This window comes from Pelodiscus sinensis, chromosome 33 (genome assembly GCF_049634645.1).
Source record: "Pelodiscus sinensis isolate JC-2024 chromosome 33, ASM4963464v1, whole genome shotgun sequence".
NCBI classification, from domain to species: domain Eukaryota; kingdom Metazoa; phylum Chordata; order Testudines; family Trionychidae; genus Pelodiscus; species Pelodiscus sinensis.
Window position 1 is genome coordinate 11345322 of NC_134743.1, and position 16011 is coordinate 11361332.

The window sequence follows — 16011 nt, forward strand, 5'->3', positions numbered from 1 at the left end:
CCTCCTTTCCCCCTCAAACACCGCAGGAGCCACCCCCTATGAGTCGTCCCCCACCCCCTGCAGGGCTGTGTGAGGGCGGGATGGCACATCCCCCCCAGGGATGGGACTTTCCCTCCACTCCCAGCCCACCCCCCACAGCCTCGCACCCCTTTCCCTAGGGTCCCCTTTCCCAAGACTTCCCCCCCCCCCCCAGAGATTCTAAGAACACCTTACTTCCATGAGGAGGGCCCGGACACTGGACTTTCCCATGCCAAACTACTTGCCCATAGACCACTAACTGTCTGGGGTGGCGAGCTTCCAGACAGCGATGGTGACCCACTTGTCCAGGGGGATGGCGGGTCGTATCTGGGTATCCCGTCAATGGAGGGCAGGGGCAAGCCAGGCACACAGCTCCATGAAGGTGGCCTTCCTCATATGAAAGTTATGGAGCCATTGCTGGTTGTCCCACCACTCCATGACCAGCTGGTCGCACCAGTCGGAACTGGTGTCCAGCCTCCAAAACCGTCTCTTCACTGTGGGATGCAGTTGCCAGGGCCTTGCTCCGCACACAGGGAGAGGGTCTCAATGATGAGCTCGGTGTCGAGCTCGTGCAGGGCCAGGAAGCAGCCTGCACAAACAGAAGCTGCAGCAGTGTGGGGCCATCGCATGCCCACAGGCAGCTTCGGCTCCATGGCAAAGAGTATGCTGTGGTGTCCAAAAGCCGGGCAACCAGAGCACACACTGCAAAAGCTTTGCTGTCCCTCGGAGAGGTAGGCAAGCAAGCAGCAGGGTCCCTTTAAGCACATGTCTCAGCTAGCCTTAGGCAACAGCACCCAGAAGCAACTACTGGTAAACCTCATTGCAGGAGGAATAACAGCTAATTCAATGTAGGGCTTTAATTTGGAATCCCGTTTCACTGCCGCGTGTAGACGCGGGCAGTTACTTCGGCCTAGTCAATTTCTAAAATGGCGACTGGACGGGAACATGCTAATGAAACGCGGGATATTTAAATCCTGCGCTTCATTTGCAATTTCGGTCACCCTCATTAGCCTCCCTAGATCGAACTAGGGGGCTAGTGTAGACATACCCTTCCAGAAAAGCTTATTCCAAAAGAAGCTTGCAGTCTAGACGTAGCCCTAAAGTCCATTGCTTTCAATGGATGTTAGAAGGCTAAATACCTTTATGGATCTGGGCCCTACTCCTACAAAATGATCCACACAGATAGATCTGTGTGTCTGCATTCATGTCAATGGTACTCTACACAGACACAATGAAAGATTAAGGAGTAAAGGATATTTATTTGGGATATATCTCTTCAGACACGCACATACATGCCTGCATACACAGTAGCCCAACAGTTAGTTTGTTCTTTTAAAGAAATGATGTGACACACATAAGGCTGACTCAAAGGCAGGGACTCATAAAAAAGTGTAGTGATATATGCCTGTCAACTTGTACAACTATAATCATTAGGAAATACAACTTAAACCCGTTTTATTTCCTAACATGCAGAGCACATGTAGGCAGGGAATAGCAAGCACTTTGAAATGTATCCACACACTTGCTGAGCTGTCTATGGAGAGCGACAGTCTACATCCATAAACTCCAAGGCTGGCATGTCGGATCCAAAGCAATGAGCAAAAGTCTTAGTGTCATCAACTTCCACAGATGTCAGTGGGAGCTACAGATACTGAGAGCTTCTCAGCACAGTATGATTATCTATGTGTGTGGCCAACTTTAGCAGGATTTTGTTTTGTTTAGTTTTGTTTTTCCTCCAAGCCCTAGCTCTTGGATTCATGATTATGTACAACTCAGTTTTTGCCTTCAAAAAGTAAGTTTCTATCCGTCATGATTACAGAGAAGTTTAAAATATGACATGAGTTCACCCAAATGACTCAGAATCCAGAAAACAGTCCAAAAATAATATTTTTTTAAAAAAAACCTCATGATTTTTAAGCCAAATGAATGACTTGTTTCAGGCCTGACCTGAGATATTTGTTATGCTTGGGTTTAGAAATATTAATAACATGTTAGAAGTAATTTATATGCTGGGCTCTTGCAGTGCATTAGAAAGCCTGATGAGTGCTATCCCACGAGAAGTACTGTTTTCCAACTGAACAGGGGAGAGGATCTGTGGGATCACGTGAGGATTACTTGTATTCCCTCCCTCTGGGGTATCTGGTGTTGGCCACTGTTGGCAGACAAGATACTGGGTTAGATGCACCTTTGGTCTGACCCAGTCTGGCCATTCCTTTGTTCGTATCAAGCACCCATGCTGAGTGAGAATGTGAATGGAGCAGACAGGGTATGTCTACTAGGGATGTTAAAAGTTGATTAAATAGGTAACTATGTGACCACTGAAAATCTCACGGGCAACATGCTGCATGCTCTTAAATAAGCATTATATTGCTGAGCCCACAGCGATGCCTCCCTGAGAGCAGGCCTGTCAGCCCCTGCTGGCCTGGCTCCCAGGGAAGTGGTTTCCCTGCCACAGTGAAGATACATCCCTGGGAACTGCCTACATCCCTAATGTCTTCACCAGTGGCCTCCAACCTTTTTATGCACAAGAACATTTTTTAAGTATTAGGGCAACTCCCACCCTACCCCTGAGGCTCCACAGACTTCATTCCCCGCTCTCTCCATCACTTGCTCTCCCCACACACACACTTTCATTAGGCTGGGACTGGGGGTGCAGGCTCCAGGCTGGAACCAAGAGTTCTGGGAGCAGGAGGGGGTAAGAGATGCAAGCTCTGGGAGGGAAACTGGGTGCAGGAAAGGGGCTCTAGGCTGGAGCACAGTGTTAGGGTGCAGGTGAGGTATAGAGTACTGAGCAAACACCCAGGCCAAGGAGAAAGTCTCTGAATGCTTATGGGAAGCAAGGCTTTGCATTTCCCCCCTCAGTGACCCCTAGCATGCAGGACAGCTGCCTCCCAGGCTGGAGGTCCAAGGAAAAAGCCTGTGTGGGTGGGCGCACAACAGGGCTTGGTGCAGTAATTTGCTTGACCACAAGCCCTCTCATGGGGTGGTCTCGGCTACTGCCTAACTCCATCTGCACTGCTAGCCAAGGCAGCACCTTCTCCTCAGTGCGCACAGGCTCCAGCCTCAACTCCCCTGGGCAGCTGGATAGCCAATCTGTTATCATCTCCACTCCCTCCCCATCCTATCATTCCAGACTCCCTGCTGAATGCACAGGGGCAATCCCATCCCCTGAGTCTGTGGGGGCCGTTCTCAGACAAACACCTTCCTGCTGGCCAGATCCACCATATGCCACAGCAGCTGGATCAGCTCTTATCAGATCCCAATCTAGACCCCCCAGCATCAGCAGTCTTCCTGGACAAGATCACAGAGTAGTTAGGAAGGGAGGAGGGAGAAGCCTGTGGTAATAGCAGCAGCAGAAGGCAGCAAATTGACGGTGGAGACAGCTAAAAGTGGGAGAAAGCACCAGCAAATGGGTGAAAGGGCAGGAGCAGAGGTGGCAGCAGCAGGAAGGATGAACATTAGATGGGTCCCAAGAGAAGGGGGAGGAAAGAAATAGCAAAAGAGAGGGATAAATGGATGAGAGGCAGCAGGAGACAGAGGAGCCAATAGCATGGGCAAGGGCCAGCAGTACTTGGTAGGAGAAGGCACTTCTAGCAAATGGCAAAGTTGTTTATGAGATCAACATGTCTTCTAGTGCCCAAAGGAGCTCAGCTGAGACCTGGCCATCCAGGCTCTCGCTCTGCATGGTCATTGCAAATGGCCCTTCTCCCTGCTGGAGAAATGTGAACAGCTCTGACACCGCTGTGTGATCATTAAATACTGCCAATGCTGTTCTCTCCTGGGACTCTAGGGGTATGTCTACACTACCCTCCTAGTTGGAACTAGGAGGGTAACGTAGGCATACCGCACTTGCAAATGAAGCCCGGGCTTTGAATTTCCCGGGCTTCATTTGCATAAGCCGGGCGCCGCCATTTTAAAATCCCGGCTCATTCGAACCCCGTGCCGCGCGGCACGGACTAGGTAGTTCGGACTAGGCTTCCTAGTCCGAATTACCGTTACTCCTCGTGGCCACAACTTCCCCCACAGAGTGAGGGAAAGTGAAGGGGGAAACTGAGGTTCCAGGCTTCCCATAGACCAGACTTATTTTTCTGGAGTTCTGGAGTTAGTGGATTAGACTCTGGCGTAGGGATAAAAATGAGGCTTCAGAGGTAGGTACCTTATCCACTGTGACACTGAAGGAGCCCTCCAACCTCCCTACCTTCAGGGCCCCCTTTATCCTTCCTGTGTTCAAGGGTGCCAGGTTGGTTCTCTGTGACACTGGTGGTGGCTGTCCCCAAGGGGACAGTGTGTGAGACAAGACTCCCAGCAAGTAGGATAGGGACAGGGTGCAGGATCTGGGAGGTAGCTGGGGTGCAGAAGCAGGCTGGGAGTAGGGTTTCTGGCCAGTTGGAGGGAGCAAGAACGAGGGAGGGTGCAGTGTGTGGCCAGGAGAGAGGGTTAAAGGACAAAGGAGGGTGTCGGAGTAAGCTGGGGATGCTGGGTGTTGGTGGGGAGGTAAATGACAGGATTAGGGTGTAAGTGAGGGGGTCTGGACATGCGGGGGAACCTTACCTGGCTTCGTGCTCCCTTGCAGCAATGGCTGCAGCCACGCTGTCCTTGCTGCCCCAGAGGGAGGCCCTGCTTCTGCGGGCCACGTGGATCCGAAGGCCGGAGACACTGCGGCTGTGGCCATGCGATCCAGGGCTGACCCCGAGGCACTGCAGCCACAGGCCACCCCAGAGGCTGGAGGTGCCACTGCCGCAGCCACGCGGCCGGACCCCAGGTACCACCTGCCACAGAGGCACCATGGCCTGGGGCTGGCCCAGGAGGTGCCACTGTCATGGCTACACAGCAGGCCCTACAGGCTGCCCCAGAGGCACTGCAGTCACATGGCCCGGGGCCAGCCCCAGAGGTGCCACTACTGCGGATACATGGCCTGGGGCTCGCCCTGGAGTCACTGCTACCACAATTATGTGACCCAGGGCTGGCCCTGAAGGTGCTGCTACTGTGTCTTAGGGCTGGCCTGGAGGCACCACTACTGCAGCCAGGCCGTCCGGGTCCAGCCCTGGAGGTGCCGTGGTATCAGCGTCTCCATCCTCCGGAGCCAACCCCAGACTGTGTGGCCGCAGAAGCAGTGTCTCCTGGGCTGGCCCCTGGCTGCCTGGCTGCGGTAGCAATGCTTCCAGGCTGGCCCTATAGAGGTGCTTGAGTCCTGGCGCTGCCTCCTCTCCAGTGGCAGTGTGGGGCATGTAGGGGCTCAGCTGAGCTCCTCCCCATCATGAGTCCTGTCATTAGGAGGAGGGGTCTGTAATTGCCTGGCGGGCCGGATCAAAGCCCAAAGCGAGCTGGATCCAGCCCGCTGAGAGACTTTTGTCCACCCCGATCTAAAGAATAGCCACATCTCCTGAATAGGAGTGAAACCCTTATGAATTTGTAGACAAAAGACATTTTCTGTGAAAAATCACTTTTTGTGAAAAATGTGATGTAATTGAGAGTCCAGCTTTCCATTAATAATTAGATTAGAGAGAAGTTTTTGACCTGCCCTAGTGAAAATGAATAGCCATTCAACATTTGAGGGAACATGTAGGCTGTGTCTGCATTGGCACGATCTTGCGCCAAAGTGGCCGCTTTTGCGCAAAAACGTGCTGCCTGTCTACACTGGAGGGGAGTTCTTGCGCAAGAACACGGACGTTCTAATGTGTGAAATCAGTGCTTCTTGTGCAAGAACTGTGATGCTCCTGCTCAGGAATAAGCCCTCTTGCGCAACTGTTCTTGCGCAAGAGGCCAGTGTAGACAGGCAACATGAATTTCTTGCGCAAGAAAGCTCGATGGCTAAAATGGCCATCGGAGCTTTCTTGCGCAAGAGAGCGTCTACACTGGCACGGATGCTCTTGTGCAAAGGCACATGCCAGTGTAGACGCTCTCTTGCGTAAATACTTTAACGCAAGAACTCTTGCGTTAAAGAGTATTTGCGCAAGATCATGCCAATGTAGACATAGCCGTACTTTTTTTGCAGTATTCCACCAACTCTGCTTATACACGGAAAACATGTAGGAATCACTGTGCTAAATCAAACTAGTGATTCATGGAATCTAGTACATGGTCTCGTTTAAGGAATAAGTTGCACATAAATGAACTTCTTCCTAACCTCAGGCAGTTAGGGCACATCTCTACTTACCAGAAGATCAAGGCTCCGGAGGTCAATCTTCATAGAATCATGGAATCCTAGAGTTGGAAGAGAGCTCAGGAGGTCATCAAGTCCAATTCCCTGCTAAAAGCAGGACCAACCCCAACTAAATCATCCAAATCAGGGCTTTATCAGAGCAGGACTAAAAAATCTCTAGGGACGAAGTCTTCCACCACCTCCCTAGGTAACTGATTCCCATGCTTCACTGCCCTCCTAGGCCACGTGTAGACAGCGACATTATTTCGGGATACTGGAAGTATCCCAAAATAGTTATTCCGTGTCTTTAAATGTGCCTGTTATTTCAAAATGTACCCTTATTTTGAGGGTAGGGTGCAGTGTAAATGCACCTCTAGTGAAATAGTATTTTCTAATATCCAACCTAGACAGTCCCCACTGCAACTTGAGACCATTGCTCCTCATTCTGTCATCTGTCACCATTGAGAACGGACACATTCCATCCTCTTTCGAATCCTCCTGCAGGTATTTGAAGGCTGCTATCAAATTCCTCCCTACCCCCTCATTCTTCTGTAGACTAAATAAAGCCAGATTCCTCAGCCTCTCCTCCTAAGTCATAAGTCATTTTGTTGCCATTTGATGGACTTTATCAATTGCATGTAAATCCTGTCTGTAATGGTGGGCCCAGAATTGGACACAATACTCCAGATGTGGCCTCACCAGTGCTGAATAAAGGGGAAGAAACACTTCCCTAGATCTACTGGAAATGCTCCTCCTAATGCATCCCAATTATCCTGCTTGGCACCATGGGCACATTCTTGACTAGTATCAGCTTCTTATCCACTGTAATCCTAAAGTGTTTCCCTGCATAACTTCTGCTTAGCCAGTTGGTTTCCAATTTAGGGAATGTCTACGTTGCATTCCTCTTTCGAGAGAGGAATGCAAATGCAGACTAATGAAATTGCAAATGAAGCACGTATTTGAATTTCCTGCACTTCATTTGCATAATCGCACCTGGCTGCTTTTTCAAAATACCCTATTTCAAAAAAAGAAATGCTGTCTAAACGTGGTTATTTTACAAGAAAACCCTTCTTTCGAAATAATCCTTACTCCTAAAAAAATGAGGTTTAACAGTTATTTTGAAAGAAGGGGTTTCTTTTGAAATAACCGTTTCTAGACAGCGTTTCTTTTTTTGAAATAGGGTATTTCGAAAAAGTGGCCAGATGCAATTATGCAAATGAAATGAGGGAAATTCAAATCCATGCTTCATTTGCAATTTTGTTCATCTGCATTTGCATTCCTCCGCCTTGCTCCAGCACCCTTCCCCTAGCCAGACACCTTCCCCCAGCTGGCTCCTGCACCCTCCCCTGCTACTGAACCCTCCTTCCTGGCCACACACTGCAACGTTCCTTGTTCTTGATCCCTCCCCCAGCCAGGCACCCTACTCTCAGCCTGCTCAGGCACCTCACCTCCCACCCAGACCTTGAACCACCATTCCTCTCACTGGAAGCCCTGTCCCACACACTGACTCCCCATTTTTGTCCTAAACCCAGGGGCTGAGGGGGGGGGGGGGTCACAAAATCCACTAACTCTGGAACCCCAAAGGAGTAAATCTGGGTTATGGGAAGCCCTGAACCTCAGTCCTCACTGTCCTCCTCCGCCCCCTCCCCGCGCATTGGGGCTGGAGCACCAAAGAAGTGAAGCCTCTCAGTTGGGGGCTGCATCAGTGGGGGGGGGTTTTGTTTATTTGGGGTTGTTTTGGGGTTTTTTGCTTTTCACTTGTGTAGTTCCCAGTTGATTTTTCTGTGGGTCAGTGGACCCCAACCCAAAAAAAGGTTCCCCACCCCTGCCATAAATAAAGAAAACATGGGAATCTTTTGTGTTGGACATAAATGAATATGTTACTTTCTTTAAAATGAAGCTTGATAAACTAACTTAAGAAAATTGCAGTGCTTAATCAGTTTAATAATTGAAACGAATAGTTCCTTTTTACTCGTTAAATTACACTGTTCTCCCTTGCTGCAGCACTAGCAAAATGGCTTGGACATAATTATGTAATTAACAGCAAGTTTCCATTAGCAACTGGTGGCCCTTGGAAAGGTTTGTGTTGAGCCAGGTGGGTCACGGGCCAAGAGAATTTGGGAACCATTGTGTTAGAGAGATGGGAGAATGCAGGGTTGCAGTGGGGCAAGGCTAGTGGCAGGGCGGCAGGGCTAGGAGAACAGTGCCTCCACCTATGAGGTATGGCCCAGGCCCAGGTCCAGCCCCACTGGCTGGAAGCCCCACCCACATTTGCCAAGCAGATAGAGCAGCAACAGACAGAGGCAGCCGAGGGAGCAGGAGGGCCATGGTCTGCCATGATCCCAGAAGGTATAAAAAAATCATTTTACCAATTACTGTTTCCACTCAAATTCTCCATTGCATGACTATTTTGAACTCCTTTATCATTTAAAAGAATTGTTGTCCACATGTCCAAAAAAAGTACCCCTCTAGAGAAATTCCTACAGACCAGCCTGTAATGCACACAAGTGCAAGGGTACTTGGCATAACTTTTAAATAACTTTTTTAATAAAACTGCCAGGCAATAAATCTATTGTTGTTTCCTATGCAGATTTCCTCACCTAGCTTCAGTCACATTTGTTGCAGCGCAATGGTTCACGTGCAGAAAAGCACACTTATCCTTTAACACACAGACACTCAGTCCTCTCCGATCTTCTCTGAGATGACTTCCAAGTCTCTGTAATGTGGCCTCAATGTATGGGCATTCTCTAGAGCAGTGGTCTCAAACCTTTTTATGTCCAAGAATACTTTCTGCGTTTAAGGGCAACACAGAATCTACCCCTACCCCAAGACCCCATCCTTCCCCCAAAGCCCCACTGACTCCACCCCCTCCCTTGGTTGCTTTCCCACACACACTTTCATCTGTCTAGGACACAGGGTTGGGGTGCAGGAGGGAATGATGAGTGTCAGTTCTAGGAGCAAGTTTGGATGTAGGAGGGGGCTTCAGGCTGGGGCAGAGTGTTGGGTACAAGATGGGATGAAGAGTGTGGGCTGTGGGAGGGAGTTTGGGTGGGCTCAGGGCTGGCACAGGGAGCAGGCGTGCAGGCTGTGGCTGGGAGGTACTTACCACAAGTGGCTCCCAATCAGCAGTACAGAAGGACTCAGGTAAGCTTAACTCTTTCTAGGCCATGGGCCACACAAGCATATGAGTTACACATATTTGCCATATCTGGACTGTATTTATGTTCTTAAAACAAAAACATCCGTAAAACATTTTTTTTCGAATAAGATTTCTCATCCCTGGGATTCACAGTCAAGAACAGTTTCTAGAGAGGAATTAGAAAGAAATGTCCTCTGATTTTACAATTATCTTAATTAAAAAAACATTCACACACATAACAAGGAAAATTGCCAAGAAATAAGGGTATGTCTACACTACAAAGTTAGTTCGAACTAACCAACGTTAGTTCGAACTAACTTTCATAGGCGCTACACTAGCGCTCCGTTAGTTCGAATTTAAATCGAACTATCGGAGCGCTTAGTTCGAACAAGGAAACCCTCATTTTACGAGGATTAAGCCGAGATCGAACTAGCTAGTTCGAATTAAGGGGTGTGTAGCCCCTTAATTCGAACTAGTGGGAGGCTAGCCCTCCCCATGTTTCCCTGGTGGCCACTCTGGCCAACACCAGGGAAACTCGTCTGCCCCCCACCCAGCCCCGGAGCCCTTAAAGGGGCACGGGCTGGCTACGGTGCCCGTGCCAGGTGCAAGCCTGCCAGCACCCAGCCAGCAGACCCTGCACCTGGCACGGCTCGAGCCACCCACCCGATGTCCCCCAGCCCTCCGCCTCTTCCCGGGACCAGGCTGGCGGCTCCCGGGAGCTTGCCCGGGACCGCAAGAGGCGGGCACCCACCTGGGCTAGTGCGGACATCGTGAACCTTGTCCACGATCTCCGCACTAGGCACAGGAAAGTGGCCGCCTAGGGCAGGAGAGCTGCCAGCCTGGCCACCCAGGAGCAGGAGTGCATGAAAATCAAGGTGGTCCACTGAGACCCCTGACCCTGAGCCCTGAGCTTACAATGTCTGTACTGGGTCAGACCAAAGGTCCATCTAGCCCAGTAGCCTGTCTGCCGACAGTGGCCAACCCTAGGGACCCTGGAGGGGATGGACTGAAACAATGACAAAGCCATTTGTCCCCCACCCTATGTTACATCATGGAAAGTCCCAGGACTCTGGAGAGTAAGGCTGAGTCCTATTTGACTCCATTCAGGCCATTATTCATTTTCTGTGGTTCACTAATTAAGTTAAATATTGTGGGGCTAATTCATGGTGGATGATCCAGTCACTTTGGTTAGGCAGAAGCGAAGTGGCCAGAGAGGAGAACTAAGATCCACCCAGGAATGGAGCATTGCCTGTTCCATTAGATTTTCACCATCTCCTCAGGCATGATGTGGTGGTGTTGGGGTCTCACATTAGGCCTTGAGGAAGGCAGATTTGTGCCCCTGAATGGGTCCCCAGGGATTGAATCTGGCTCTCTGGACCTGTTGCAGTAGATATTCCTATTGACTCCATAGGGAGGGGTCTGTAGAGAGAACTAGGCAGTTTTAGACTGCGATAGTCAGGGCAGCATGCTCAGCTGTATGCAAGCACGCTCCAAAACGCACATTCCTGAACCCCCTGGCAGGGGTCTCCCCAAAGAAACCAGTGCCCTGACTCATCTCACTCCATAAACAATGAAGAGGCCTGTGATACCTTACATCAGGGGTGGGGAACCTTTTTTGGGTCAGGGGCCACTGACCCATGGAAAAATCAGTTGGGGCTGCACACAAGTGAGAAGCAAAAAAAGAAAAACCAGCCCCGTACTGACGTGGCCCCTAACGGAGGAGAAAGACATTCCCCACAATCCCCTCACAAGCCAGAACCTAATGGGGTCCAGGCTAGTAGACTTTGTGTGCTCCAGTTCCACAGCAGGCATGAGCTTTCTAGTACTCGGGATGGGGGAGCCCCCTTAGCCTTAGGGGCCACATCCAGGCAAGCCAGGGGTCCGTATTCAGCCCAAAGGCCTGAGATTCCCCACCTCTACCTTAAAGAAATAATATAATATAATATAATATAATATAATATAATATAATATAATATAATATAATATAATATAATATAATATAATATAATATAATATAATATGTAGCCCTTCTGCCGGGTAGGCCTGGCAGGAACCAGGGCTGGGTTCAATATCTTGGGGTCAATCTCACAAAGAACCGGCTCGAGCCCCCACCCAGTGATCTGGGAAATTCACGCACCCCTGGGCGCCTCTGAGAGGCAATGCTTCCCCACTCGCAAGCACTGAGTCTGAGTGTAGGTAAAGAACATTTAATGAAACAGAGGAAGACTTCATACGGCATTAGCTTGGGGAAAACACCACAAATAGAGTTCATAACCCAAACATGAGCCCGCACCCCGACCAAGATTCGCCCGAAGTCCACCGACTCCCCAAAAGTCTCTGTCCCCACAAGTCTCTGTGCCACCCAGAGTCCCAAAGTTCACCCGCAGGGTTTCACCTCCCAACCTGGGTAGAGATGGGGGTGGGGAGATAGATAGGGGGCACCTTATACGAAACTCCGCTATGCTTCACCAGCTGTCTCGTCCCACACCTCTGGATGCTCCGCTGGGCACCTGTCGCCGCTTCTCGCCTGCTGCCGCTCCACACCACTGGTCGCCGCTCCTCGCCTGCCGCCGCTCCATGCCACACCGCTAATGGCTGCTCCTCGCCTGCCGCCGCTCCACGCCATGCCGCTAATGGCCACTCCTCGTCCACCATCACACCACACCACACCGCTGATGGCTGCTCTTCGCCTGCCGCCGCGCCACGCCGCTAGTCGCCGCTCCTCGCCTGCTGCCACTCTACTGGCTGCAGTAGGTCTGGCTCTCAGCCAAACCAGTGATTTCAGCTCAGTGATTTCAACTCTCAGCCAAACCAGTGATTTCAGCTCTCAACTGAATCCAGCTTTCACTGGACTAGCAAACAAAAAGACTCCTCAGGGAGTCTGCTTTAGGTCTGTCCTTAAAACAAAGGGGGAAAGGTGCAGGCTGGGCCAGTCTTACAGCTCACACCTGGTAGGTGTGAAGCAGGCTAACTCAAGTCCTTTAACCCTTTCCCCCAGCTCTGTTCACTCAACTCTGGAAGGGGGGACGCTTGTTCTTCCGAGACCTCTTACCATGATGGTGGTGTCTCTCCTGCAAGCACTGGTGGCATGTTTGACAGTTCCCACATTTAGGGGTAGCATGATTAGTGACCCCCACAACAGTCCCAAATTATATACAATTCTCCACATTCCATTCCAACACTGACCCTCCATCAGCCCTGGCTGAATGGGATTTACATAGCCACACCTTGGATTCTCTCCTGAGCAGTATTTACATGTCAACAGTTAACAGTTAATTACCTTGTAGAGCTAAACAACTGTAGTGGGCACACCCACCCCTCCTTTCAGCTGGCTGACAGCAAGCAGCAGTTCAGCCCCTGCTTACAGACAAAAGGTCCTAGAAAGTCTCCAGGAATGCTAGAGAAGCAGGAAGCGAGTTGACAGGAGGCCAGGAAAGAAAATGGAAACAGAATTTGGGGTTTTGAATTGGAAGCAGTGATGTGCCTGTTGTGTGATCATGCCTGGAAGATGTGAATTAAGCCAGGAACCTGGGCAAGCAGAATCCAGCGACTTTCTTGGCTAGGGAAAGACTAAATCTTGGAACAAGAGAGATGTGAGTAGAACAGGGAATTTTTAGTCAGACGCTACTAGGTTATTTTCTTTATTTTTTTAGTTTGTTGGACTTCTTTTTGCTAAGCACATGTAACTATCCCCCTTTACCCTAGAACTCTTCAAACTGAATCCCAGGGAAGCGATTTTCTGTGTTTTAATCTTTCTTTTTTCAGTTTCTTTGTAACACCTAGCAACCAAGTAGATACGCTGGAGGGCAGTAGATATGCTGGAGGGCAGGGATAGGGTCCAGAGTGACCTAGACAGATTAGAGGATTGGGCCAAAAGAAATCTGATGAGGTTCAACAAGGACAAGTGCAGAGTCCTGCACTTGGGATAGAAGAATCCCGAGCATAGTTACAGGCTGGGGACCGACTGGCTAAGTAGCAGTTCAGCAGAAAAGGACCTGGGGGTTACAGTGGATGAGAAGCTGGATATGAGTCAACAGTGTGACCTTGTAGCCAAGAAACCTAATGGCATATTAGGGTGCATTAGGAGGAGCATTGCCAGCAGATCCAGAGAAGTGATTATTCCCCTTCATTCGGCTCTGGTGAGGCCACATCTGGCGTATTGTGTCCAGTTCTGGGGCCCCCACTATAGAAAGGATGTGGACGCATTGGAGAGGGTCCAGCGGAGGGCGACCAAAATGATTAGAGGGCTGGAGCGCATGACCTATGAGGAGAGACTGAGGGATTTGGGTTTGTTTAGTCTGCAAAAGAGAAGAGCGAGGGGGGATTTGATAGCAGCCTTCAACTTCCTGAAGGGAGGTTCCAAAGAGGATGGAGAGAGGCTGTTCACAGTAGTGACGGATGGCAGAACAAGGAGAAATGGTCTCAAGTTACAATGGGGAAGGTCTAGGTTGGATATTAGGAAAAACTATTTCACTAGGAGGGTAGGGAAACACTGAGATGGGTTCCCTAGGGAGGTGGTGGAATCTGCATCCCTAGAGGTTTTTAAGTCTTGGCTTGACAAAGCCCTGGATGGATTGATTTAGTTGGGATAGGTCCTGCCTTGGGCAGGGGCTGGACTTGATGACTCCTGAGGTCTCTTCCAGCTCTATGGTTCTATGATTCTAAGTAATGTTTCACCAAGTGTATTTGTTTTGTTAATAGACGTCACATTTTTAAAACCATGATCTGATTCCTGCATCCTAGAGGGCGGAAGGTTCTGTATGCACGTGCTTAAGACAGCAAGCCATACTTCTAGGAGAAATTACAGGTTTTCAAGCTCTCTCTGGAGGGAGTGTCAAGGACAAGGAAGGTACCCCACAGGAGGGAATTCTGAAATGCGCCTGTCTGGTTCTCAAAGGGGTTTGTGCATTTGGATGATGGCAGCAACACCAACGCAAGCCTCCAGTGGCAGGGTATTTTAAAGTCTCTTGTGGGCCCCCACCTTCTGCACTTGGAGTGCCAGAGTGGGAAACAGCCTTGACATGACCCCTCTCCAATTTATCAACATCCATCTGGAATTCTGGTCACCAGAGCTAGGCACAGAACTCCAGCAGCAGAAGTTCAAGTGCTGAATAAAGAGGCTAAGTCGGTTCCCCACTCTGGCACTTGGAGTGCAGAAGGTGTGGGCCCAAAAGAGACCTTAAAATACCGTGTCTCTATGGGCTTCTGCTTCAAAACTCCCCAAGCTCACAGATTCCCTGAGCTTAGGAGGGTTGCTGCCTCTACCCAAGTGGAAAAAAACTTTTTCTTCTTGAACGCAGGAAGAAGTCACTTGGGAACGTATTCCAGAAGGGTACCCCAAACTCTTTTACACAAGAGCCAAAAGAAATCTGATGAGGTTCAACAAGGACAAGTGCGGAGTCCTGCACTTGGGACAGAAGAATCCCAAGCATTGTTACAGGCCTGGGACCAACCAGCTAAGTAGTAGTTCTGCAGAAAAGGACCTGGGGGTTACAGTGGATGAGAAGCTGGATATGAGTCAACAGTGTGCCCTTGTAGCCAAGAAGGCTAATGGCATATTAGGTTGCATTAGGAGGAGCATTGCCAGCAGATCCAGAGATGTCATTATTCCCTTTTATTTAGCACTTGGAAAGAAAAAAAGAAAAATGAAAACAAACTGTAATTTCTGATAGCTGTCCTCTTAGTCTTAGGCAGGTATACACAGACCTCCTATTACTTTCCAGGATACAAAATCAGATCATAGCCTTAAAATAGGTGATTATATTAAGAAAACAAAAAGGTATTCATTTGTAAAGCTGACTTGGCTGCTAGGAGTTATAGCGCAACTGAGAAAAGAACAGATTAAAACACAGACAATTGCATCCCTGGGATTCAGTTTAAAGTTATAGTGGGGAGAGGAGGGGATATGGATTTAGCACAGAGGAGTTTAACCAAACAACAAAACAAAAAAATAACCTGATCGCATCTAAATAAACATTCTCTATCTACTCAAGTATCCACACTTCCAAGGTCCAGTCCAATTCTAGGCCCAGGTATTCTTTTTTTTAGGCATGATGTCCCTGCCCAGTTCAATTCATCCCCCCCCCCCCTCATCCCCTTCCGCAGCTCCAGGATTAAACTCACAAAGAAAAACAGCAGACAGATTCCCTTTTAATGCAGATCTGAACTCTTTCTTCTCACTGGTGCTCCTGGCTCCCTGCCAACACTTTCTAGCTAGCTAGGTTTAACCCTTTAGTCACTGAATACTGGGATGTTCAGAAAAGAACAGTGGGCCTCCCATCCATCACAGAAGCGAGACAACCTCTTTACTCCTGCTCAAGCGTTTCCTGTTTATACATGCCAGAATTACAATAGCTTTTTAAGCCCCAACGCCACAATGGGAGCTCCTGTTCTGCTGATTACCCACCATGACCTCTACATCTCTTTTCCCCGCCCTGCAAGTCTGGCCCACAGAACCATGGGAAGTGGCATAGGCTAGCCTGGGCCAGGGCAAAGGAACACGTGGGCCTTTCTCTTCTCCATCTCTCCCTCTGCATTGCACAGCAGGGCGCAGGAGTGCCAGGGGGCTCTGTGGACGCTGTTTGGCTTAATGCCAGCGAAAGCAGGGTCTACAGGAGTACTTACGGGCTCCTAGTGTTAAGAGCTGTGATGTGGTTGCCTCAGCAGCGTGGCTCAGTGCTTCTGTTCTTGGAGCTCTGGTGTTATCAGTGGT

The 16011-nt window shown here is 49.6% G+C and overlaps 1 protein-coding gene across 1 annotated transcript in view; it reads left to right on the top strand.

Annotated features, from left to right (window-relative positions):
- LOC142823382 (maestro heat-like repeat-containing protein family member 7) overlaps positions 1 to 16011 on the top strand; it is a 1101711-nt gene that overhangs the window by 986124 nt on the left and 99576 nt on the right. The window lies entirely within an intron of this gene.